Below are 25,879 nucleotides of genomic sequence, written 5' to 3' on the forward strand. Positions count from 1 at the left end.
CATGCTGACTCTATTGAACATGGTCGTCCTGATCAATTCATGACCTGAAACATCTGACACTTGTTTCTCTGATGTGTTTGTGCACTGTAGAGTACAGTCACATGAAAGGATCACTGAGAGAAAAGAGGCTTCATGTGCTTCAGCTGCATCACATCATCTGCTGTTTTGACACGCTTTTCTTCTTTTCACGCAGCACATTTCACAGATCAAAATGAAAGACTCTTGGAAAATATCCTCAGTGTGCAAAGAAGATTATGGGAATATGAAATCTCTCTTCACATGACTCACCTTGAGTCAGTGCTGGAGGAAGCTGTGTCAGCTGGCTGGGAGCTCCAAGCTGCTTATGTGTTTTGTAATTTCTGAGGAAACACGTTCTTCATAATAAGAGACAGACATTTCTTTATATTTGCATGAAGATCTTCTGACATTCACTAAACAAGGAAAGTTTTGTTCTGCAATCCAAACAGCTGCTGCTTTGATATCGTCCTGTTAAAAGCAGCTGTGTCTCAGGAGAAGAGTGTCCTCATAACATTTTGACTCACTTGTATTTTGGCTCCTGCACAACCAGCTGTTCCTAATATGCTCCATTATTTTGATAAATATTATAAATATGTAAGACCTGAAGCATTGAGTCTGCTCATGTGGGATAATGCTACTCTGCCTCTCTTTCATTGTTTGTAAAGTACTTACACACGTTGGTGTCAGTGGGAAATGTAGTGTTGTTTTTGTTGCAGTAAGAATGTGGAGTTCACGTCTTCACATGAATCACATCAACATGATGACAGAGTGGAGACTTAAGGACTAATAGTTTGCATGTGTAGGATTGTCTGATCAGGTTAAATTGCTGTGTTGTGACTATGGACCAGTATGGAGCCCATTTTCCAACACGCTGTTCCCAGCAGAAGGACACTGTGTTTGCTCTTCAGGGTGTTTGTGTGTCAGTGAGGATTCAGTGAGATAAAGTCAGAAAATAATTCCATCGTTTGTGTGTTTACACTGCAAACTCTTCTGCTCTGTCCCATCCTTCCTTTCTCGTCGTCTCTCTCTCTTTCACAGGTTCATTCAGGTTGTTCAGTCTCTGGGTTTGTATCCAGTTAATGATTTACTGAGCTGACACACTCCTGGACTGATTTGTTGCATTTGGAGTCCAGAGGAACCTTTGTGAGAGACGGACAGAGGCACAGAGACAGATAAAGACAGAGAGACTGTCTAATGTGATGGAGAGAAATACATTTGTTTCCCTCGAACAACAGCCACGTGTACTCTCTCAGCTTTTCTTCCTCCCACTCTGACCACAGGCTTTTGAAAATGAACCTTGATAAGCAGTGGCAGTTATTTATATGGTAATTCACCAAGAAACACATCACACATTAGAGGAACCTCAGTTTAGTGGAGTGGAAATGAGATATCCTGTGTGTGTGTGTGTGTGTGTGTGTGTGTGTGTGTGTGTGTGTGTGTGTGTGTGTGTGTGTGTGTGTGTGTGTGTGCTGGTTGCTCCACATCGACCTTGTGGTGATATTATTTGGGGTTGAAGGTGTCGTATAAGGAGGACGACTTTAAATACACACACACATCCTCACATCTCCCGTTACAGCAGCCAGGTTTCTGAATCATGGTTTGGTCCAGACTCACCTCTCCTGTGTGCCAGGCCCTCAGCAGTGGATCAGATGTTGAATGATTCTTTCTCTGCAACATTCAAGATACTTTCAGTCTACTTGTAAAATAGTGAGGACCATATTCCACCTTTTTGCCAGCAGCACGTTACTGCAGAACTGCTGATGATTCTCTCCATTCATAAGACTGAGGTGCACTGACACACAACCTTTAATGAACCCCTGGCTGCACTGACCCACATGTCTTTGGACAGCTGGGGGACGCTCACACAGACAAGTAGAGAACATGTGACACTGTTAGATTTCTTTAGTGGCTGTGTGGCTCGGTGGGCTGCTTCTGTTGACAGTGAGTGTCGTTACACTGCGTGTCTGTTGTTTCATCATGTACTGCATCACTGTCACTTATTGAAATGTATATTATTACACTGATTTATTACTGTTTTTTCTTTTGTTTTTTGGCTGCTTCCTGGTGTTTTAGACACCAGATGTCTGATTAAAGGAAACATTATTTGACAGAAGCTTCCTGTTCTGACCTCAGGCTCTTTAAACAAAGTCTGATAAGCAGTTATTTATATGGTAATTCACCAAAGAGACACATCACACACAACTTGAATTTCAGAATGGAAATCACATTTGCTGTGTGTGTGTGTGTGTGTGTGTGTGTGTGTGTGTGTGGTCCCTTGTGTATACAGTTATGCCAGGATAAGGCTTCCATCCCCTGTCCTCCAGGCCTTCAGTCCTCACTGTATCAGCATCCATAAATGATCATCTGATACAATTATTTGATTCATCAATAAGTCAATCAACACTTAATGAACAGATAAAAATGTGAGAATCAGTCTGTTCTTTGTCATCAAAGCCAAACTCTCTCTGCTTCCTGCTTCTCAGCTCTGTGGACTTGCTGCTTGTCTTTGTCTCATGTGAGGAGCTGTCCACGGTGCTGAACCACACTGTTTTCATCTGTTTGTCTCTTTTGCTGCAGAATGTTTTCACTTCAGCTTTCACTCAGTTCCAAGATGTCTTATTTTGACAGAGACTCATTTCCTGCCTCTTCCTCCCTCCACATAGCATCACCAAATAACCAAAACAACAATGTACCCGTTCAGTATAAACTGGTGCCTTCAGCCATGGCCTCCTTATCGACTGCAGGACTTTAGTTCCTTGAATTTGGCTTTCAGAGATTTTTGTTGTTGAAAGCTTTGTTTTGTCTGTGCTAAGTTGACTATTTGTGTCTCCTTATTCACCTAAATTAACCACTTATAAAGGCTGACGTGTGAATGCTCACCACAGTGGAAAACAGACTCCACAGTGAGAAACCTGCAGGATTATTTGGCAGGCGGCACCTTTGCTTCGTCTTATCTAAATGTTGCAGGGCTGAGTGTGTGGCTGTGAGTAAATCACTGAGATTATCAAACATGCACATGAGGTGTGTTTAACACCTTTCAAGGGCTCAGCGGTAATATCTGACATCCCTCAACAGCTAAAGAGCTAAAGACTGCCACACTTTGCTCATCTACATGTATGATTATCCCTGGCTTCCTGCATTAATCAATATTTTATAAACCTCCTATTGATTTCAGTGACAGGTAATCAGCAAACTAATGAGGCCCTTGATGTGGCTGTCAGACTGAACTGGTTCAGCCCCAGTTATAGTAAGATCTAAAAATAGCCCATTACAAGTCTCTTCACCTGCACTGTCGATGATGTTTCACTTCTGTCCTCCAACGAACAACTGAAGTGAACAGCTGTGGTTAATCTGTGGTTTTAAAGCAGAAGAACTGGCCGAGAAGTCACTCTTAGTCTGGTTCAGTGTTTTGGCAGCATTGTAACATCAGTGTGAATAAAAAAACATTTGTCAGCACAGCTGGACATTATCTCTGTTAGGATGTCCGTCAACTGGAGCATCCCAGCAGAGATAATGTCAGAGGGGTGGCCATGCTCACTTATCTTTCCTGTTTGATGTTTATCTAAGGCAGTGCACTGCGGCCCACCCATAAAGCCCACGAGTGCCATCAGCTTCCAGCCATTTGATTAACTGTAGCCTTCGAGTACAGCATCATGTGATCAGAGCTGCTGGCTTTCTGACAGGCGGAGAGAAGGATTGTGGGTGGAGGATTGACGTTTACTACAGAGGAATGGAAGGTGGGAGGAGATGAGACATCTTCATGTGAAAGAGAAACACAAAGCAAACACCAAACACTTGTAACCCTTTTCACCATCGGCTCGTGAAATGTGAAACCCTTTACTTAACACTAAATAAAGAATTAAAGCTCCTCAAACTCAAATTTATACTCATATGGTGAAAGAGACATCTCAGTGTAAATTAACTGTCTAGGGTAAATTATGACTCTCACTGTCTTGAATATATATTTAGAGGCTAACGGGCATACCTCTGGTTTTGAAACCTTATAGTAATGTAAACAGAAATACATAAAACACCAGAAACAAGAGGCAAAAACACACAAACACTGAATCTCAGTTTAAAGAATGTATTGACAATATTTAAATACAAATGCCAACCCTTTAATATGAAAAATAAAAAATAAAATACCCGGGGTTTCTTTGATAATTTGTCTTAGTTTCTGAGTGCACTCTTTGTTTAAATTTGATTTAGCAAGCTTGCTTTTGGATCGTTGGCGCGCATTGAAAGTTGGAGCTCAGGCAGACAACAGTACCTCCGTGTGGGGAAATGGAAACGGCTCCTACCGCAGGGAAATCCTCCTCTGGTCTCTCGTCTGCAGCAGCAACAGCAGCAATGAGCAGCAGCATCCACAGCCTCTCCAACCAGGGGGAAAAGTCGGTCCTCGGCCCTCAGCACACACAGCCACAACATCCGCTGAAGCTCCTCAGCTCAGGCAGCCTCCTCCGACGTCCGTGCGGGGAAAGGAATGTGACAGCGTCTCTCCCACGATGGCGGCAGCGGCTAAGCTAACTCAGCTAGCTCAATTTGCAGCAGAAAACAGACACGCTCGGTCTGCAATTCACAGTCCTTAACTCTGTAATTTAAGAGCGTGTCGGCTGGCGAACCGTTAACAGTCTAACTGAACAAAAATAAAAAAAGTATAAACACGGGGTAGTCTGTCTCCTCACTCTCTTGTCTGTCTCCATGCTCTACGCCATTGTCCTCCTGCTTCTTCTCTTTTTGCGCACTTTTTTCCTACTTCCTCTCACACCCAGGTGAACGGGAAATGAAAACTTTATAGATCATTACTACAAAACTCAACTTTTAACATTTTTAAAGTATCGAACCAGCAATGAAATACATTTTTAAAGGCACATATTTTAACTGTAAATTAAATATATTTTAACCTCTTATTTATCATGTGAATTTGAATGTAACCATGACAACTGAATAGTAATCAGGCATCTCAGCAATAATTGAAAATATCCACACATTTAAATGACAGGAAAACAATATCTAAATATAACTGATATTTATCAGGTTATTACACACTGTTCCTGGGTCAGTTATAGATCCCTGCAGCGTGTGCCTTATGTGTCTCAAACGTGGGACAGGTCTGTGGACACACTGACTAAAGCTTGACTCTCCACAGGTTGTTCAGCATCAGGGTCTGTTGTTTTAGTGTTGTGTGTCTTGCTGACAGAGTCAGGAGAAGCTCCAGGAGTGGATGTGACCCACAAAGAGGTGAAGAGAGGCACAGCAGGCAGGAGGCCAGGAGAGAGAGACACACATACAATCAACTGCCACACACACACACACACACACACACACACACACACACACACACTGACACATGGGCAGATGTTACTCAGCTGGCTGGCATAAAGATTTCCACTGTTGAAGCAACCAGCTGGCATTAACAACCTGCAGCTATGGCAAAGGACAAGGAGCAGCCAGTCACAGCAGGAGAGGCCAGGATGTGACCAGTGAGGGAGCAGAGAGACATAATCTGTCCCGAAGGTAAGATTCAAGACTGGCACCGGCAGAGATGGAGGTTTAAAGTAACAACCTGGCTCTGTGGATCTGACTCAGCCCCAGAGGAGGGACACTGGTGAGACGAGGCTGAGAGAGTGGACCACATGGTGACACAGGATGTTTTATTCAGGACTTTGCAGAGCTCTTACAGAGAACCTTTTACTGTGCTGTGATCAGTGTCGTCCCTCTGCTACATGCTCTGATAGCCCTCTGGCATCCTGCCTGGAAGGACGACACGCGGACCAGACAGCTGTTAGAGAAAAACTGATGTTCTCAGCGGCATCGCCTCTGACTGAGGTCTGAAGTTTGCTGTTTCAAAGCTTTGCGGAGGCAGTTTACTGTATGTGAAGATAGTTAGCTATTATCTATCCTGCACACTAACGTTAGCAGTTTCTGCACTTTTCCCCAGTGAATGTTTGTTTTTGTCGCTCATTGAACAAAATAATGTGCAGGACGAGAAGTGTGTTCATGTTTGTAAGTCAGGTAAGAAGAAGGAGACTTTAGCAGAAAGCTGATGTGGGTTTTTGTTCAGAGTCTGTGGCTCTTATGTGGCGGGCTGCTGTCTGACAGGTTTTTGTTTGTTTGTTTGTTTGTTTTACTTCTCACAAAACTTAAAATCAACACATCATCTGCTATGGCAGAACAGTGAAATTGCCACCTTCCACAAAGTTTTTGATTGGCTGTATGGAAACAAGTATTTGGACAGAAGTGATGAGATTCTGTCAATTCAATGCAAAAATAAAAGGAGAGGGGGGCGTCCATAAGTCACCAAGACTGAGAGATTCATGCAAAGCAGCACATTAAAGGTGAATCAGCTCAGGCCAGAGAACAAAAGTCTGTGGGCAGGAACATGTCTCCACTCTTCCAGTGTGTTTTTATTCTATGTTTATCAGTTCTGAGGAGATCTGACAGACAGGCATATCAAAGCTCCACGCTGAGCTGCAACTGTACGACCCAGCATGAAACGTTGAGCGTGAACATTGTTTTCCTTCTGCCTGCTGTTCTGCCTCCATCATCACACAGCGACTTTGTTCTGGAGCTGTGGGAAGATTTATTTGATAATGTGTGTGAATGTCATTGAAGGAAGTTTGTAAAAGCTGAATCAATTCTCCACAACAAAACACAACAGTGTTCCAGTCTCTCTGGTCCAGCTGGAGACGAGTGAGGCTGCAGACCCCGTGGTTCAGTGTCCATGTGGAGGAGACCCAAACCTTAAAAGCCTCAGTGGTCGTGAGGCTTGACACGGGGCTCCAGGTGTGCCTCGTCCTCCCCTTCCAGCTCGTGCCTTTGCCAAACTCTGCCATGGATGCTGTGGATTGTCCCAAGAGGCTTCACTGTTCCCTTCATTTTCAGGAAATGTGTTGTTTTCACAAGCAGGAACGTAGGAGTGGAGCTCCACTGACCTCCCTCACACCTCTCCACTAAATATTTATGAGGACATTTCAATAATGTGATTGTGTTCTTCCAAAATATCATTGAAGTATAGAATGGTGGAGAGTTAGTCGGTGCAGAGAGATGTCAGAGTCTATTCCTGACCTCACCTTTAAACTGAGCAAAACAACAATCCGTGGTGCTCTGGACACTGAACTGTGATGTGTTATTCCCACAATTTGTTTGTTACTGACAGTGGTGGAGGAAGTTTTAAGTCCTTTGTTTCAGTAAAAGAACTAAAACCACAGTGTAAATTCTCTGTTCCACGTAAAGTCCTGCACTGAAAATGTTCCAGAAGTAAAAGTATGGAAGTCCAATCAGGAAAATGTAGTTAAAGTATTAAAAGAACTCAGTGCAGAGAAATGTCTCCTGTGACTGACTGTTACATATTATCTCATTAGATTGTGATCAGTCGTGCGTTCATGTAAAAGCAGGATTTTCCTGTTGTAGTTGGTTGAGGTGGAGCTCATTTTCAACTATTTTACAAAAGACTGCAGCTCATCATCATTATACCTCCATGTGGCCAGAGGCAGCATGTTTTCAGGTTGTTTGTTCGTCTGTCTGTACATATGTACATTTCTTGGATTTGGAATAAATTGTGGTCTGTTTTTTTTTTTTTGCTGAGCTCTGAGGAAAACAGAAAGGATCCAGACAAACATCATTATTGGATTCGTTTTCTGTTGCCTCGTGTAAAACTAAGTGAAGACAGAGAACAGTTCATTATCCAGCAAAGGTGGCATGAAATTCAGTTTGTTGATGTCAGAAAGTAAATACGACGCGTTTTAACAAAGAGTGAAGATTGCGTTTGTTTCCAGGTGGAATCGTGTGGAACATTATGTGACTTTCTGTGTTTCCTGTTGTTGACGACGTGATGTGGATGTAGAGATCATCCGTCCCACTTTCATTTGTGATTTAATGGATGAGTTGCTGAATGATTTCTTTTCTCGGTTAGTTAATCTGTGGTCGGCTGTGGTTTTCTCAGCTCCAAGCTTCTGACTTTAAAATGTATTCATTGGTTTAATATGAGCCTGTTGGCCAATATCTGTACATTTATTTCCCTCCATGAATGTGTTTACAAGGCAATACGGTGACGCGATGAGCTGTGTAGACATTCAAGGTGATGGAACTCTCTGCAGCTCTTTGTCATCCTGTCAAATATATTTACTACAGGATCTTTTTAGCACGATGAGGTTACGGCCACACGGAGTCGTGATAACAGTGATCACAATAAACAAGGTGTTGTTGTTCTCATATCTGTCAGTGCTCAAGACTGCAGAGCAAAATAATGTAAGCATTCCTGCTTTAATGAGATTGTTTCCAGACAACAAGACCACAATCATGTCGAGTCAATCATGACTACAAGTGCTGAAAGAGTTGCTGGGACTCATCAGGTCGACTTTAATGACGCCTGTAGGGAAGAAACTGAAAATGTTCATTTCAAAGCTGAACTGTTGGTCATGAGTCCTGCAGTGTTTCACACAACAATTATACAACCAGCTGGAGCACATAAAGCACAAAACAGCAGAATGTGGATCAGATACAACTGCATATTTTGTTGATAATGACTAAGTTGTTACTCATCATGTTCGACAATTCGGCATTTAAATGTGCTGCGTTCACATCCTCCTCACTGACAGTTTCGAAGGCGTTTCTCCATAATAAGCTCACCTTTTGCAGAACTGCCTCAACTCCAGAAACCATTAAGACTTTCAGTATTTTCACTGATAGAAAATCTGAAACAACTTGCATGTTCATCAAATATGCAGCAAAGGCAGAATCAGCAGGATTTCCACCCTTCAGTCAGTGGAAACATTTCCTAAAATCATCCTCCTCAATCATCATCGTTGCTAACTGTTCCTGTGTGTCTGCAGAGATCCTTCCTGCTGCCAGGGTTTGTAGTTTCTGAATGTTCAGGACATTTCTGGGTGTTGTGTTGATGTGGTGATATTTTTGATTTCTTCTTCAGTCTTATTAAATCTTAATCTGATTTGTGTGACGTCAGATGTTTGACTCTCCATAATAATCAGACTCATGACATAATGGCTGAGTTGCATGGTCAGCCATGTTGGAGATGTCAGAGAGAAAGCTGTGTGCAGCATGTGCTCCACTTCATGGTGATGCAGACGCACACAGACATGAACTGTGACCATGAAGCTGAAAGTCTGAAATGGGAAACACATTCTCAGTCCCAACTGGTCACATACGGACGCTTGGTCAGGAGACTTTTAATGTTGAAGGCATTGCTGCAGGCAGTGGTGGAAGATATTATGAGCTTTTAATTGCAGCCATCTTTACTGGAAACCATGGAAGTGAAAATATTGTGACATTATCCTGCTTCACTGACACACAACTAATGGAACGTTTTCCTCAAGACTCCATAAGGAAGAGGCACAAACAGAGACAGAAGACAGTTGGGAAGATAGTGTTATCATGGGAGAAGCACAGATACTGAATCTTTTCAATGAGTAATGTGACTGGATAACATTTAAACACTCTCATCCATTACATCCACTGATTGAAATTCTCCCAGAGATGAAATCTGGTTTGAGAAATGAAAAGAGCAGTTCTGCATGAAGGAAGCTGTGAAGTTTAAAGAAAGCTCTGAAGACTCCAGCTGTGCTGCAGTAAATGTTGAACTGTCGGAGCAGCAATCATGTCATAGATGTAACATTTCCTTTGAAAGTTGTCCGTCAGGGCAGCCACAGTCTGCCTGTCGCTCTGCAGGAGCAGCAGCAGACAAGTTCTGGGACACTTGTGAGTTTTGGTCATGCATGCTGTTGTGTTCAGGCTGCAGTGTGTTGTGTGTGATATTTTTAGACATTAACCATGAGGCTGAAACACAGGAGCAGGTTGGACTTTGGAGACAGTTACATGTTTCATAGTCACAGCCAGCAGCATAAAAGAAAGTTTTCCATGTTTTAGTTTCATGTCTGTTGGACCAGTGTGGTGTGAAGAGTGTGTGTTGTCCAGCAGCACTGATGATCCCTGATCAGCATCATGTTGAGCTGCTGAATATCTGAGTGTCTGTGTGGAGATCTGTCATCCTTCCTGATCAGCTGAATCTTTCTGAATGGAAACAATAATCATCTGGAGCTTCTCACTCTGGTTGCAGATCTGCTGCTGTGACTGTGATCAGGGCCCAGTATGCTGCACAAAGACTTCCTGCTGGGAGATCTGAGAGATTACAAGGTAGATTCAAGGAGCTACATCAGCCAGTAATGGAGGATAAATGACGAGGATGGAGATCAAATGTAATCTGTAGCAACAAGTGCAGGAATTATTTCAATGATAATAAAAGCAGAGAAAATCTGAAAAGGACAAAAAAGATCCTGAATCTTTGCTCTTAATGAAGGAAGCCATGTTTTCAGTGGAGGTTATCTTCAGAGGCAGCTTGGATTCTCTCCTCTGTTGTGCATGGTGGCACACAGATGATCCAGTCAGTGCCTTTTCCAGACAGTGAGAAGTTGAAATTGACTGAAGTGTCTCGTGAAATCAGCTCCTCTTCAGAGGAAATACGAGATAAACTGAAGCAACGTTGTGTTGATATTGTTCTGCTTCAGTGACACACTGACTCAAATATCTGACTTTCAATAATCCTGTGGACAGGCTGGACCATCACATTCACACACACACCAAGAATAAGACACATCGGTTTCCAGGTGAGGTTTGAATTTCTGTCCAACAGGAAGTTTTTCATTTTTTTCCATTTTTATTTCCCTCTATGAATGCATGTACGAGGCAGTAGAGTGACGTGATGAGCTGTGCAGACATGATCTCTGGAGCTCTTTTTTTCCAACACTGCATCATGACTTTCTCCAATTAGTGCCAATTTGTGTCCAAGTGACTGTGGAGACGATAAAGTCTGAAACTGTTCCAGTATTGAGTGAGAGCGCTGCAGCCGGCAGCTGTGAAACTGGCTGCAGTGTAATCCCTCCAGGTGTTTGTTCACTGTCAGTGTACGCCCACTAAAACTGTTTGTTTTCACCACTGACAGGCTCACACTGTTATTCTCAGTGTCTGACAACATCATGGACGGATTATGGGGGACACCAGAGACCAGCGGGGGAAAACAGAGTGTAGAGCCAGAATATTTTTGCATTTTACAGATTTGACTTAAACAGATTCTCCTCTTAAAAAAACAGGAAGTACTCGTTGTGTGACGTCTGTCAGTCATGTCAGGTCATTCAGTACAAAGCAGTTCTGTCCAAATGTCTCTTCTGTAGACCAGAACCCTGCAGTCCTCGACCACGTCCTCACATGATGTGAACTCTGTGACTCTGTGAAGTCGGTGTTTGTCCTCTTGGTAAATCAGAGGGATGATGTGTGTCCCCTCAGTGTCCAGTCCTTGGTCCTGTCCTCTCATGTCTTTCCATGTTCTCCTGTAACTGATGCAAATCTTGTGTCCTTTAAACTAGGACAAAACTTCACGTCTCCTTCAGTCGTGTCTTTGTCTCTGTCCTGCTGTCTGCTGCAGCAGATTAGCAGAGTTTAAACAGGATCCATCACATCTGTTTGTTATATTTTACTGAACATGTTCAAAGTGTCAGGAGTCATTTGTTCAACTCCTCCTGATGAGACTTTATATATTTAGATTTCCTTCTTTAAACTGAAACCATGACTCATGTTTTCTTTCCACTGTGAACTGGTTTGACATGTAATAATGTGGTGATGAAGTGATGATGCAGGTTATCCTGCAGCATGGAGAGCTTTGTGTTTCCAGTCAAGCATCAAGGAGACAAAGTCAAGTCAGAGTTAATGATGGCTGGTGACACCATCAGTGTCTTTAGACCATAAAGTGTTGATGGAAGCAGACAGACAGACTGTGACTGTGTGCTGATGAGCTGTTTCCTCTTTGGAAAGACTTCATTCTTCACCTGCTGTGTGTTTTCCAGCAGAACAGAAGAAAAGAGCATCACTGTGCCTCACACAGCTGGACAGTGGTATATATGCTGACTGCAGCTGAGACTTGGGATTCTTGACGTGTTTGAGTCAGATGTAGAGGATGCAGGTGTGTGTCAGATATATGGTGGACATGGTCAGCAGAATGGCAATGAATGAGCTAACAGGTCTGCAGAGTCTCAGCAGGAGAATCCTCCACAGAACAGCTGAAGTATGCAGGACTTGTGTCAGTGACCCTGTGGAGCTCATTGAAGGACACGTTTAATAACCAACAAAAGTAACGTGTCAAGTGTCAGATCTTCTCAGGAGAAGTTGGCAGTTTGAATTGAATCCAGTGTTAGAAGTCGTTTAGAGATTCAGGTATCCGACCTGTGTGTGTTTTCTGCCTCAGAGAAGCAGCAGCCTTTCATGTTGGGTCGCCCGGGGATGTTGTAGTCTGTGGCATTAAGAGCAGCCTTATCAAAGGATTGCATTCGTGTTCACACACACACACACACACACACACACACACACACACACACACACACACAAAGCTGTCAAGACGTCACCAAACATTGTGCAGCTCAGAGTTTGAACATGCAGTCTGAGAATGAGAGGGAGTTCAGTGGAAGTCTGTCTCCTTTTATTTTCTCGTTCACTCTCTCGACTTCCTGTGCTGCTGCTGTTTGTCTCTTTCTCATGAGGTCTTGAAAAGAGTCTCATGATATTAAAATGTATTTTAAATAACTCATGATGTTAAAGAACACATAGTGTCTTTAATCATGCATTGAGCTTTAGCAGGTGATCATTCAAATGGTTCATGTTTAGGATCCTGATAACTGGCACTTCAGAAGAGTCACTGATTGGTTCCTGGTTTCTCTTCACTCTTCAAAGATTGAGTTTAATTTGTCGACTGTGAGAGTGTGTGTGCATGTGTGTGTGAAAGGTTAAGAGACGACCTTTATTCAGCATTAAACCTGACAGAACAACACAGAGCTGACTGGCCTCTGGAAGCCTCAGCTGATGTGAACTGAAACTAAATGAAGCTTCATGTGGAATCAGAAACAGAGAAGTCTGCTGTTCCACTTCATCAGCTGGATAATGAACGATGCAGAAACTCTGAATGCTACAGCAAAATAATATGATAACACTCCTTCAGGTTTATAGATTTCTGCCTTTATCTGTTGACCCGACACTTGTTCTTCTCAGTGAGGTCAGGTTAGCTTCAGCTCGTTTGCTCTGTTGCATGCTGGGAGTTTCTCTTTATACCTAAAGGTGCTGCTGAAGGTACGCTTGTTTTTCATCGACACTCACTGAAGCCTGAAAGTTACACCCACCCCATGAAACTGGAGGGGCGACTCCTGAAGGCTCCACCCCCCAGTGTTCAATGGTCAGGAGTTTGTAGTCTTGAGTCGGAGTAGTCAGAGAGCTTTATACAGGGAGGTCAAAGGTCACCATGAACAGATTGATGCTCACTGTTGTGTGTTGCAGACAGTGGGGGGTGGAGGGGGATCAGTTCCTTGCTTCTGTCCCTGTAATGTTCACACAGACGTGAACATGTGCTGCCTCGAGCTGAACGGAGCAGAAAGAAAGCAAAGTGCATTTTGATGTTCAGAGGAACAGCAGGATGAATTCTGTTTCTCTGCTCCATGAAATAACACCACGAGACGACTGCACATCTCTTCTCTTCTTGTGTGACGTGTGGTCGTCTCTCTTTCTTTAAAAGTCTGATGATGCAGTTTTAATGTGGGATGTGTGTGAGACTCCAGGGTGTGGACATGCTCGTGTTCATTTATCCAAGTCAGTGAAATAATTGGTCCCACAGAAATAAGAGCAGCATGAAGCATTAATAAATCATAAACTGTCACTTTATGTCGCGTTTGTCCTCACACACACAACAGTCTATTACTGGATACTCTAACAACAGTACAGAGTTTAACTGCACTGATCTACATACTTACTGATCTCGTAGTACCACAAACACAGTGAACTACACACTGACACTGTCTTCCAGTCACTGAAAATCTCTTCCAAATGAATTGATCGGTCTGTTCTCATTAACGTCACAGCAGACTACAGTGAAATCTAGTTATCGACTCGAGTCCAGAAAGGTGATGTGATGCACTTTGGTTTAAAAAGGTAAAATGTTTTTGTCCTCAGTCTCTGAGCGTCTTTCCAGAACAATGTTTAAACATGGAGTTTCCTGTCATTGATCTGTGAGAGGTCACTCTCTGCTCTGGTTGTTAGAGGTGAGAACTGTTCCTCCACTTTGTCTCGTCACAGTGGTCAGCGTGATGAACGCACAGGAAAAGGCTGCTGTGCCTGCAGTGTGTTGCCAAACTGCTCTGAACAGAGAGAAGAAAGAGCTGCTGTTAAATCAGTTTATAAAGGCTGCTTATTAAAAATAAGTCAATCAGAGGAGGACAGAATAAAAGGGAACATGATCCACTGCAGTGAATAATGCAGCTGTGTCTCCACAGCAGTGAGCTGCTGCACTGTCTCTGTCCACAGTGTGACTGGCAGCAAACGCTCGAGTTATTTGTCAGTGATCCAGTTAAAGTCCTCGTGAAAGAAGGAGTTCACTGAGTTTCATTTTTCCTTCAGTCGTTTCCTGATGAACATTAAAAACAGGCCTGAAAAGTGAAGCCATGCTTTTCAATGTGGCAGCAACTTGTCATTTGTCAGTTATGGCTGTGAATTCATGATGATCACTGTGGTTCACAGGATCATTATCACCACAGCAGCAAACTGTTTCACTGCACACTGTGTTTCTCTAACAGGTTTGTTTGCTCATTTATCATCACTGTTGTTGTTTGGCAGAGAGGCTTTAATGAGAGGAAACAAAGTCGAGGAATTAAAGAGAAAAACTCATTTTCAAATCACTTGTTCTCCATAACAAACACAGGCCTTCAGGTGCTGCATGTTTATATCAGTGTTTACCAAGAGATGCTGTTGTTGTTTTTCCTGTTTATTGGAGATGGTTTAAAGGAGCTTTAATGAAAATAAATTTAGGAAAATAAACAAGGAAAGCCTCCTCACCTCCACACATAAAGAATAAACAGAGGGAATAAAATGTTGTAGTTATTTGTTCGTCCCTGCAGTTCCACAAATGCTTCATCCCAGTGGGAGCTTTGCACTGGAAATCAGAAGCAGAGGCTCATCTGAACTCTGGTTCCAGTAAACAGGAGTAAACACTCTGTTATTGTTCGCCTCTGGCTGTTTGATCAGACTGTACATTTGTGTGGAAAGGACAGCAGGGCTGTGATGAGGCTGAAAAGTGTAAAACCTGCAGGAGAAATGAAAGCAGATGAGAGACAGCAGACTGCACAGTGCTGAGGAGCTTTCTCCTGCAGAGCCACGTGTTCACTTTGAATCACGGCTGTGAGACGAGGCCACTTACAGAACATGTGAGTACGACAGCTACAGTGTGAACATGATCCACTTCTCTCTGCCGCTCATCTCACAAGACATCAGAGCTTTATGTTCAGTCATTAACACGTGAACAAGGTGCTCAGAGCGTCTCGTCTCCTGGCTGATGAGGACATAATGCAGGACGAGTGCTGAGGAGGTTCCTCACATTGTTGTTACATGACTGACACGACTTCACAGCTCATTTCATTTTTCTTTGTCCCTTTAACAGAACAGCTTTCAGGTTGACTTTGAATTGTTGAACAAAGACAGTTTGTGTTGTTGACATTTTCATGGTTGGTTACAGTAAACTGTTGTTTTTTCTCTGCTTGCCCTCAATGACTCCAGTATTCCTCCACAGATGCCCTTACCTGAGGCTGCTCACCACAGTGTGAGTTTGAATCAAGTTATTAATCTGCTCAGCTGGATGTTTACTGGAGAGATGAGGTCGAGCGCTTTGCTTGAGGACACGACAGCAGGAGTCTGAACAGGAAATGATCAGAATAACATCACAGTATAACACAACAGGAGAACAACAGTGAGTGGAAACAATGAGTCAGCAGCTCCTCGTCCTGAATGTTGTCCCATTTGTCCAGTGTTTGTCTGAAGGAGACGTGCTCAGGGACAGACAGTTAGTTCACAGGATGAGCTGATCCTGATCTGAGCAGTCTGTGTGTGACCTTCGTTTGACCGCTTGAATCAACATTTGAGGAGAGTCAATGATTGGACACCAGATGTGCTGTCTTCAGCACCAAGTGTCTCTCTCTGTCTGCTGCTTGTTGCTGGGTAGGTCGTGTTCAGTGGATTTATTTTCTGAAAACAATGCTCGCTGCTGCTTGAAATGAGGTTAATGAGAGCAGTGAGAGTGGACCACACAGTTCATTTGAGGGTCTTTCAATCTAACAATGAGCTAAATGAGGCTAAAAATGAATTTTTCATCTCAGCCTCTTTTTTCTTTTCTGGCTGCTGGAGAGGAGACCCCAGGTTCTTCCCTTCCAGCTGCCTCTCATGACTCACAGTCAACATGAGCTGCTCCAACATGTGATGGACTTCCTCTGTGCTGTTTTCTGCTGTGACTGGACCTGGGGCAATTAATTTGAGTAATTGGGAAGCTTTATGAAAATAATAAGCCTAAAATACGATGTGAAGCTCTTTGATCAGATCTGTCAGTTTTGTTATGTGTTAAATTTTAATTAGGTGCGTTATAACTGTTTCAAAGACGGTCGTCTGTCCACTTACCGTCTTTTCAGTCCAAATACTGCCACAGTCAGCCGTCTCCAAATCAAGAGAACTGGTTCTTCAGTTGTCCAGTATTTACTCCAAGTGGACTAATGTGTCTTTTCTGGACATAAGTGGAGCCGGTCTGGCCTAACACGCTCTGTGATGCTACAAAAACCTGCGTTGTGTTGTGTGGGATGAGAAACGACGTGAGGACAACTTGTCTCTTGCCAGGAGTGGGGGGGATTTATTCTCTCCTCAAAGGGTCCTGTTTCCGACTGTGTGAAACACGCATATCATGAACAGCAAGTGTGTGTGTGCGCGTGCGTGCACACACACACGCCTGCACGTACACACAGAAGCCACCACACATCACATAGTTGACCAATTACGTGCAGCGTGAACAGAAAAAAAATAGAGAAAAAAACAAAGCGGCTCCCGCTCCGGCTCCCAGGCAGGAGCCGCTCCGATCGTTCATTTCAACGAGCCGTTTCATTCGCGACCAACACACCACTAATTCCTCTACCTGTTGTAAAAAAATAGTGAAGCAACTTGGTGGGCGTTATCCTGGTAATTTCTCTGCGTGAGAAATACAAGGTGTGACGTGTGAGCGTGTGAACGGGTTAAAATGCGTGTGTCTCACGTCCAGTGCGTGAGACTTGAGAGCCCCTTGTTGTTTTATCTGACCCAGATACAATCGTGCTGCTGATTAACTGTCGTGTAGCCCGCCCCTTTCCTTTTTTTTTTTTTTGTTTGTTTTGATTGACAGGTAAGTGGCAGGCTCAGCCTGGACTCAGAACTCCATGGGAGACGTGCTTGATTCCTCCCGGTTCCATATCGACAGCGACGCGCCAGAGAAATTTATATATTTATATTAGAATATTTTTCAGCTGAGAAATACAATGTAAGAGGAATACAAAAGACCGAAAAGCGTGACTGTCACGCTCAATGCGTGAGACTTGAGAGCCCTGCAAAACAACTCCATACATATTTTCACTGGGGGAAAGAGAGAGAACAGCGGACTGCATTAGAAACCATCCCGCTGCTGTTAGCCTAACTTTACCTCATGTAGCTAGCATGTTGCACGACGGCGCTGTACACGATATTAAACACAAATATACACTTCAATAAAACTACAACAACAACAGACAATATTTGTGACCCATACAGAGTAAAAGTGTCACTTTTGTTGAGCGTTTTTCTGTTTTACACATTAATGATAAATGTTCGTACAATTTCACCTCTCCTCTGCGGGTCCTGCTCCCGACTGAGGAGGAGAACGGCGCGAATACAGAGGAAGTGACTTCATCGAAGTGTAAACGGTGCCTCACCAAAATAAAATTAGTTAACAAAACAAAAGCTCCCCAAAATAAACTAATAAAAACAGTTGTACACATTGAAAATCGACTAAATGTGAACAGAATTGAGTTTCTGGTGAAATATAAATCAATTAAAAATATACATCTGTTGCACAAGCACAGCAGAGACGGACTGGATGCAAAAGGAGCAGCTGAACATCCCTCCCTGCAGGAAGCTGTGTCAGAGCTGACTGGAGCTCCACACAATGATTCACTCCACTGGGATTTAGCCCACCAACATGTCCTCCAACCCCCCTCTGATCTCACCTGGTCTATTTCCTGTCCACCTCTCTGTGATCTGAGCATTGACAGTGAATCTCAGGATAAACCTGCTGGTGTGAAATGTAGGAATGCAGCAGTGAGCTTGAAGAGAACAGAAAGTGGGAAGTGGGTAATTGATTATTTGTGTGTATGTACATCTACAGTTTATAGCGGCATACACACACTTGCATACTCAGTCGTTTGATCATTTATTTGCACTCGTCTCAGATGTTAATCTGCAGAAATCATCAGGGGATGTAGATTTAATATCTCAGACAGATGATATAAACCTCTGTGCTGTGAATCACAATTAATGAAGCTTCATCTGCTGTTTACTCCAAAATGCAGTAATGAGGCTTTTAATATGTTACAATAAAGCATGTTATACATTATTAAAGGATTCATCTACTGGCTCCGTCATTTTTAATGAATAAACTCAGAGTATTTGCATCTTGTAAATTCCCACTCAGTGGAACCTTGTCAGGATTGTTTGTTTCCAGACTGATGATGTGTCAAAGGGAGGAGGTGTTTGCTTTAATGTGTGGATGAAAGCAGCTGATGTGATTTGCTGTGACTGATGTTGATGTCTGCGTGGAACAAAAAGCTACGCTGTGGATGATTTGGATGCAGGTCGGTGCAGCCGTCCATGAGGTGATTGTAATGTTTCTTCAGGATGTTGTAAGTCTTGGTCCTCATTGTGTCAGCAGCTTTGACAGTGTGGCCTTGGTGTGCTGCTGCTCAGCATCACTGATGTAGAGGGAGGAGAAGGCCGATGGAGCTGCTGTATCCTGGTTCTCTCTGTGTACATTGAGAGCAATTAGCCAGTGTGTCACTGTGACAAGGTGGCGGCTTCTTTTAGAGGTGAATGTCAGGGATCAGTGTGACGAAGCTGTTTGGAACCAGAGAGTTTGTAGAAACACCTGTTGTCTGTTGGAAATGTTGATGATGTCAGTTCACACCATCTTGATCCACATGAAGACCATAAATGTTCTGCTACATATCTTTTTTCTCAAATATTACAGTCTGCTCAGTGTTGTTGGGGTTAAAGTATCCAATCTGTGAGACTGAGCTCACAATCTTTCCTTTTTTTCTGAAGGATTATTTTCTCTCTGAAGATGAAGAGATTGGATATTTAGGCCCTTGCAGATAATAGAGTTTGCATTACTCAGCTGTAATGATTTATTGATTTCTGAGTACGTTAGATTGGTACCAACTGATTCAGCCTGGAAAAGTGTTCGACGTTAAATGGCTTTTATTGTGTTTAAATCTGTGTGATTATATATTTATCTCAGAGAGAGAAAGCAGCAGAAGCTTGTCCAACAATCAGCCAGCAGTTTGGAAATTATCGACTCCTTGTCTTCAATTTCAGTGAGCAGCTGTTTAAATGCCTAGACTGATCAGTCCAGTTTAAAATGATCTGAATGAAAAGATGAGAGGCTCAGATGAGTTTGTGAACTCTTTTTTTTTTAGGATTTCTGACCAAAACGTCAACGGTAAAACTCGTGTATTCAGACAAAGTTCACAGCATCATGTTGAGGCTTGATTAAAATGCACTGAAGAAAGAAAGAAACAGCAACAAAGAACCAATGAAAGAATAAATGCGAGCAGTCAAAGTGAGCTTTCAGAGCCTTTCCACAAGAAGCTGCCATGTGTTTCTATTGTTCTGTCTTTGCTCTCTCCTGTCAGAGAGGCTGTGAGTGCTGCTCACTGTTTATGCACTTAATGTTGGATTGAGCTGTTTTACTCTCCACTGAAGGAGACTTAAACACACACACACACACACACACACACACACGTGGACAGGGTCGTGCTGGCTGTGTTGTGGGTTTGGCCACAGTGTCAGGAGAGGCTTCAGGAGTGGATGTGATGCTCAGAGAGGTGAAGAGAGACACAGCAGGCAGGAGGCAGGAGAGAAAACCACGACATGACTGACTGCAGACAGAACACACACACTGTGTGTGTTTGGACTGTGGATCAGAGAAGAATTTCACTGCTGAGGATCAATTTGATGTTTATTAGTATTCTGCTGAAGCTTCTGCTGAAGTTGGACTTGTTTGACGAGACAGACGAACAGACAGAGTGGGAGATAAAAGAGCTTGTGTTTCCTGTGTCGTCCCAGTTGTCTCATTGGAAGCATGACGATGACTTTTGAAATAAAGAATAATATTCTGAGACCTTCTGTTTCACATTGACACCAAATTATAAGGGGGTAAATAACAGGGATAAAGGAGTGTTTTTCTCCATGTTATGTCGACATGGAACAGCTGCTGGATGTCATGGAAATATGTTTTTTCCTCTCTTGTGTTTTTATCAGGGGAAAGAGGGACGGACAGAGAGACCAACAGATTTGTCCAAACGGCCTCACAGGCCAAACTCAGCTGCCTGTTTACTGTCAGCTGGTATCCACTTAATGCATGTGGCTCAATCCTTTGTCATGCTTGGGCTTTTTCCAACTCTCTCTTTCCAATTAACTAAAATAATCATTTCAGGAACTCTAATTACAGCCTTTTGTTGAGTAAACAATAGTCCCAACTGTAGAAACAGTACAACCCAGCAGCTTCTCGGCTGTGTTTTCACAATAATGTCCAAATGCTGGAACAGCACAGCATCGCCATTCAGCTCAGGCTGTAAAACACAGAATCCAGTAATAAAACCAAAACTCTTCCATTTGTGAAAATACCAAGACCAATGAGGAATAAAATATAGACAAGAAAACAATGATGGGACAATTCCAGCAGTCCACCATGGACAGAGACAGACAGAGACAATCACTGGTTTCTTATTCTTTATCTCTCTGTATATTTCTACACAAGTCTCAGGCATTGTCTTTTTAGGATGCCCTCCAGCTGAAACATGGATGTCTGCGCTCATTCATCTTTGATCTGTGACTCTGACCTCAGCCAGTGTCCTCTGGCCTCGTCCCCAAACCACAATAAAGCCATTAGCCTCCAGTCAAATACAGCATGAGCTGATCAGAGCTGCTGCTCTCTGACAGAGTGACTGAGGGTGGAGAGGGACTGTGGGAGAGAGAGGTCGACTCCAACAGAGAGATGAGAGGTGGAGGAGATGAAAACAACTTCAGTCCAAACAAACACTGACAGAAATTAGAAACTGTGTTGTTCATGATGCAGTTACAGTTCCCAGCAGCCTCGGGGCTTCAGTACGTTATTGTTTGAGCAACAAGCAGTGAAGGATTCAGATTTTCTGTCTGTCACTTTACAGCAAACTGAAGATTCATAAAGCTCAGTGACTTCAGCTGAGTTCACCCTCTGCAGGGACCTGTGAGTTTGATGCCACCTCTCATCTCTGTCACATCAGATTTAGAAGCACAGTCTCACCTGTCTTGATCAACATTATGTCTTTAAACTGTGTTGCTCCCTGACATGAAAAACAAAGGTGTGTGTCTGATGACTGACTGTGTTTTATGTGGTGGGTGTGTGCAGCGTATAGCTTGTATGACATCATGTTGTCAGAGTCAGGAGAGGCTCCAGGAGTGGATGTGACCCACAAAGAGGTGAAGAGAGACACAGCAGGCAGGAGGCCTGGAGAGAGAAACACCACCCACTGCCAAGTTACACACCTCCACAGCTACACACACTGCTGGCTGCCAGAGGTTAGTGAACAGGCTGGTAGAAGGATTCTTACCACTGAACCAACCGAGTGGCATGAACAGCCTGTAGCCACGGCCAAAGACAAGGAGCAGCCTGTCACAGCAGGAGAGGCCATGATGGGAACAGTGAGGGAGCAAAGAGCCGTAATCTGTCCCAAAGGTAAAGATTCAGGACAGACACAGGCAGTGAAGCAGGTCTAACATGACAACCTGGCTCTGTGGGTCTGACTCAGTCCCAGAGGACAGACACCGGCTGGACGAGGGAGAGAGAGACGGGGAGACAGAGAGAGAAGAAGCTGCTGTCACAGATGTACAGGTGATGTGTTGTATTGAGCTCTTTGCACTGGTCTTACAGATAACCCCTGGCTGTGCTGTGATCGCTGTCATCCATTTTACTGGATCGCTCTGATGTCCTTCTGGCTTCCTGCCTCGGGGTTGAACACACAGAAACCAGTCAGCTGTTGGAGGAACTGATGATCTCCTCAGTGGCTTTTCCTCTGAGATCTGAACTCAGATCTGAAGTTTGGTGCTTGAAAACCTGAATCACAGCAGTTGTGATCAGCTGTGATCTGTAACTTTACAGGCATTGTATCATTGACTCTTTGTTTGTTGGTGTTTAATGAGACTGAAATGAAACAAGAGAGTCAAACTTCCTGCAGATTTCTGCCTTTAATGACTTTAAATCTGAGTTGTCCCACAGTGAGTCTACTGGTCTGTGTGAGGACAGACTTTTGCTCTTCCAGCCTTTAATTCTGGCAAACTGATTCAGCGGCTCCACTCTGACTGATTTCATGCTGCATTTCTGTTTGGGAACAAACATCAAGGGAAGATGAGGAAAGATCTGATAATCAGCAGATCGTCTGTGAGTGTTTGGATGGTACAAAGTGGACGTAGGAGGAAAGCAGTTATCCACTTAGATAACAGCCACACACCCACACCCACCCACACACACACACACACACACACACACACACACACACACACACACACACACACACACACGGTGACAGCTTCAAATTAAAATCTGCATGATGTGATTAATAGAATAATTCAATCTGCTCAGATGATATTAAATGATGAATCAGGGGTTATTAAATCAGTCTTTTTGACTCTCATGGTGAATTCAGCTCTCACAGCTGCTTCGTCTCAGACACTCGGCTCCTCGACTGTTTGCCTTTACAGTGAAAACATTTCACTGACAGCAGCAGTGTGAATCTAGAAAAGCTGATGTCGGTCAGTCTGTGTGTGGTTTGATCCACAACGATGGTTTGGATTTTTGGATTTTTGGACAGATGAGCTGCTGAGGGAGACACAGACTGGGAGAGGCTGGAAGGCTCATGTGTGAGGACGGCTGCTCTGCTGTTGGAGGTTGTTGGATGACGTATTGCTGTAACTTGGTGACATTTGGATTAGTGCTCATCACAGACTGAAAGCTTTTCTTTCAGAGTCACTGAGATGGAAGCTGTGTTCCAGACAGAGAGAGAGAATAGAAAGAACGAGGACAAAGTTTAAGAAGTGGCCATCGGAGGAGAGAGCAGAGAAAATGAGATGAGGTGATGGTGCTCAGATGAGTGTTTCTCCTCTCAGGGGGAGAAGACATGATGAAGACAAAGAGGCTCTGAGGGAGGGAGAGCAGCTGAAAGAGGGAAGATGTGAGAGAGGTGTGTCGTCTGCTGTCTCTGCCACCTGATCTGAGGATACTGTCTAGTTTTCAGGGTGACAGGTCTCAGTGTCTCCCAGAGGGAGACGCAGCTCAGGGTCCAGGAAGAAGAAATCCAATCTCTCAGCTGGGATAATGGTTCCACACTTTCATGATCCACTTCTTTCTTCACGCAGGCGTTTCTCTTCCTCCAGTACCTCTGACATCCTGAAGGTGGAGCTGTTTTTGTCTCTCACAGTGTGAAAGTGGCTGTTCTGCTGCAGCAGAATGTCATTTCTCAGTAATCAATACGAACCACTGATCAGCCTCCACTGCTGATTGACATGGCAGATGAAGCTCAGTGAGAGTGGGCTGTGTTGGAGGTTGGACTTGGCAGGAGCTGAACTCAGTGGACCATGTCATGAGAAAATGTTCAAAACATGAAATATAATGTTTTGTGTAAAGTTTTCCCAGTTTTGCTGTTTGAGTCATGAATAAGGAATTAAAGAATTTAGTTTAATTCATGTTTGAAATGTTTTGATTTTTCATGTGGACATTTTGAAACAGCTTCCTCAGTGACCTCCATTTATTCATGAGACCTTTGATCAACCAACTGCTGAATGACAGTGTGGAGCAGTTTTTCTTGTTGGAGTGAATGAAGAAAAATCCTGTCAGTCGACCTCAAACCAGCTGAAGTTTGTCCGCTCTCTGTCCCTGGCAGCTGTGCTCAGTTGAATTTCGATTCAGTTTTACACACTGAGGAGAGAAACATGAGCTCGTCTGCTTTGACATTAAAATGTTGTGTGTTGTATTAAAGAGGTGTAAAGTGATGGAGCTTCAGGTTCTTGTCTTTCCTCAGGCCACATTAAAGGTCGTGTTACCGTCACTCCTCTGTTTTACTGCTCATCTTTTCTTTGGCTCTGACCTACAATGAGATATTCTCTGAACAGATTCAGTAAATCGACTGTTCTTCAATATAATTTCTCTCCATGCTTCTCTCTTATTTTCTAATTTATTAATAAATCAGTTGTTGCTCCTCATTGCATCATATTCAGCCTGTCGTAAATAAAAAGGGTGTGTACTTTAGTACTTTTTGTTCAGTATTTTTTGTATTAGAATGAGGGAAAAGTCTCCCTCGTGTTCAGTTTTGTCTAAATACAAGAGAGAAAACAGCCTTTAGTTTGCTTCACTGACCAAACATCCACCAGTGAAGTCACATCAAGAGACAACAGAGACACAGAGTGTATGAAGTGTTGCTCAGTGTCTTTAATCAACCTCTCCATTAAACTAACTCTTGCTGTGGATGCTCCAAACTGGAGCCATTATCTGTGAATGAATGTGTGCTGTGTGACTCCAATCAGTATTCAACATAGAAGCAGTCGTGCTCTTTTATGTGTCGGCTGATGAGCTGGTGAGCCGTTTGTTTAACATGAGTGAGTATCGACTCACAGAGGTCGGTGTGGTCGTGTGCTTTTCTTCATATCAGAGTTTCACTGTAAAGAGCTTCAGTCTCTTTCAGCTCTGACTGCTGTACAGCTGTAATAACCTGCATACACAGCAGAGAAAGGTGATGTGTGGCTCTAACGCTTTGTGATGAACATGCCTCTATCAGTCTAATGGCTCTGTCTGTGTCTGATGTCTCTGTGTGTCTGACTGTGTCCTTTGCCTCAAAGAGGAAAAAGGATATTTGGAGTCTGAGCTGTGAAATGAATACAGTGTCTGTCATTTTCTCTGTGCACTGGGCTGAAACATTGTCTGTAATGAGTCAACGACCAGCCTGAGTTCACATCACTGACATTCAACTATTTTCTGACTCGTTTCTGAGTCGTTTCAGAGACATGACTGAAAAGAAATGATGTCTGTGCCTTTAAGTGTGAAAGGAAGGTCAGTCTGATTAAAACGTCCAACGAGGCTACAGACTACAAGGGGATTAGATGATGTGGAGGCAGGTTTATTTCCTTTGAAAGACTTTTAATTAATACCTCACTGATACTCACTAATCACTATTTCTACCATGAACGTCTGAAGCTGCTGTTGAGGTCGTTCTTTCGGCTCTGTGACTGATATGAAGATTTGTGTAATGTGGGCTGAAAAGGTTTCAGGATCTGATGATGATTTCATCAGAATGTTGACGTTTTGACATCTTGATGTTAATGTGGTTCAGAAGAAGCACAGATAAAATAGTAAAATGTTTCTGACTCTGTGAAGATGATGTATTTGTTTTGAAGATGCTTTATCTCCATGTTAACTGAACCTGTGCTTTCTGTTGTTCTCTCTCTTCCAGGTAAGTGCTGCCAATGACCTCCGTGAGAAGAAACAGAGAGAGAGATTTAACAAAGAGCCTCCACTGTCTGCAGCACCATTCACGTCTCAGAGGGTTTGTTATTCTTTGCTTTCATAAAGAGGAGAGAAGTGCTGTCTGTGATGACCTTGTAGTTCATCTTTGTTGTTTGGATTAGCTTGTTAGCTTCCTCAGCTCCCCTTGCAGCAGAAGCCAGCAGATACCTGTGTTAGCCTTGTTACCAG

The sequence above is a fragment of the Chaetodon auriga genome, chromosome 7 (assembly GCF_051107435.1).
Source record: "Chaetodon auriga isolate fChaAug3 chromosome 7, fChaAug3.hap1, whole genome shotgun sequence".
Classification (NCBI taxonomy): Eukaryota; Metazoa; Chordata; class Actinopteri; order Chaetodontiformes; family Chaetodontidae; genus Chaetodon; species Chaetodon auriga.